This window comes from Monodelphis domestica, chromosome 4 (assembly GCF_027887165.1).
Source record: "Monodelphis domestica isolate mMonDom1 chromosome 4, mMonDom1.pri, whole genome shotgun sequence".
Lineage (NCBI taxonomy): Eukaryota > Metazoa > Chordata > Mammalia > Didelphimorphia > Didelphidae > Monodelphis > Monodelphis domestica.
The window spans coordinates 164,492,945-164,495,245 of NC_077230.1; the positions used below are offsets into that span (position 1 = coordinate 164,492,945).

At 39.1% G+C, this 2,301-nt stretch overlaps 1 pseudogene; it reads right to left on the minus strand.

Moving 5' to 3' along the window:
- Positions 308-1,536, minus strand: LOC100015234 (ornithine decarboxylase antizyme 1 pseudogene; annotated as a pseudogene).

Consider the following 2,301-nt stretch of genomic DNA (forward strand, 5'->3'; position numbering starts at 1 on the left):
TATATGTACATATATGAGGGATCACATTTAGGAATGACTGGTGCAAAAACAAAAGGCAAGAATAAAACTCTATTTTAAAAAGGCAGGTAAAAAATCTAACTTTTTGCTGTGTGACCCTGGGCAAGTCACTTGACTCCCCCATTGCCTGGCCCTTACCACTCTTCTGCCTTGGAGCCAATACACAGTATAGTTTAAAAAAAATCTAACTTTTTAAAAAATCACAAGCTAGACATCAGGAAAAAACAATTTAATAGATTAGATTGCAGATAGAAATTCCTAACATTGACAGAAATACCTTTTTTTTTTCTAGTTTTAATCTTTTTATTCTGATTTGAGAGCAATAGAAGGGCAGATTAATACCTCTCTTTCAAAGTTAAAAGACCTACCATTTTGGTGCCTAGGATACTACTTTACTTCAAATAAACTTCTTTTGAATGTGTAAGGATAGTCTTAATCATCTTAAACCAGCAATAAAAAAGTAAAATATAAATTTTTATTTAGAATTAAAGCAAATACTTCAGTATCACAAACACAATATTAAACTTCAAGAAATATACTGCTAATTTGGAGTGAGCATTTATTTGCACAATCACAACATGCGGACAAATCCAGAAAAGATGATAAAGTCTGAAATTTTCAACATCCCACCACTAGAGCAGTTGGTCACAATATTTCGTACAAAGCACAACATTAAATGCACTGTAATCGATGTTGACAAAATTTCCACAGACTCATCTTTACAGACAACAAGAAAGCTCTAAAGATGCAAAACATTGCAATCTAGTCTTCTTCCGAAGAGTCTCTCTCAAATGTGTAGGCCATGAAGCAAGCATCTGGTCTCTTGGGGACAAGGGGATGCCCTGGTCTCACAATCTCAAAGCCCAAAAAGCTGAAAGTACGGAGCAATGCAGCTCTATCATCTCTATTCTTGTGGAAGCAGATAAAGACGTGATCAACATGAAGCTGTTCTTCTGCAAACTCCAGAAGAACTGCAAAACTATCTTTGCTCCCTTCAGGTAGAGCACCACCTGGAATTTCAATGTAGAGGCTGTTGTTGTTCAGCACTGCTCTCCAATTAACGTGTTTGGCATCTGTAAGCCTGGACTGGACATTTAGAATTCTTGTCCTGTTATTAGACGTTAGTTCCTCTGTTACAGTCAGCCGATTATCAGAATAAAATTAATTAGCTGAAAGATTGTGATCCCTCTGACTATTCCCTCGCCCACCTGGGATCTTCAGGGGTGGGTGAGGGACATCAGGAGCACCACTGAGGCCCTGGACCCAGGTTACTACAGCAATTAAAAGAGACCCTGGAACTCTCGCTGCTGCGGCTGCCGCTGCTGTGGAGGCTGAGGACTGGCATGGCGCGGCTGACGTGGACGGTGGTGCTGGGTTTATCCCCCTCTTTCTCTCGGGCGAAGCAGTGGCTGTTGAGGATCCGCTGCAGGGAGGATTTCACCATCCGGCCGCTGGGGGTCCGAAACCAGGAAACCTCCGCTGCACCTCTCCGGGCCGCCGCTGCTGCTCGCCGTTCGCCAGAAATACCTTTTTTTTTTTAAACCAAAATAATACTAATTCTTTAAAGCCTATATCTGCCTCTCTACATCTTATAATTTTTTAAATTTACTTTAGTTAAAGAACTGATTAATAACTGAGAACAGAGTCTGGCTTCCTTTGTATCCCCAACATCTGGTACAGGACTTCATTCTTGAAGTATTAAATTATCTATCCATGTTAACTGAATGCTGACAAGCTTCTTAGATACCTGAAGAGGAGAAAAGTACTCTACTGCCTTTTACAGAGAGATTTATCAAGATAATATTTGAGTTGTCAAGATTTTAGAAGCACCACTAATGGAAACTATTTCTAAATTCCAACCAAAGGAAGAATGCGAATCAGAAATTGGTAATTTTTTAGCAAAAAGTGAATCAAACCAGTTTTACAGAATGATAATACTCTACTGTACGTTTTTTTTTTAAACCCTTACCTTCCATCTTGGAGTCAATACTGGGTATTGGCTCCAAGGCAGAAGAGTGGTAAGGGCTAGGCAATGGGGGTCAAGTGACTTGCCCAGGGTCACACAGTCTACTGTTGGTTTTTAAGAAAATCTTATAAGAAAATCATAATTTGTCAAACCATATAAAATGGGGGAGAAGAAATCTACATGAGAAGGAAGTCATAGGATCATAGATTAGAATTAGAAAGAATCAAGTTTTTCTAATCCTAATCTATTATTTTGTAGATGAGAAAATGATGGCCATAATGATTAAGCTTGCCTAAGTTCATATACGCAGTGAGTAG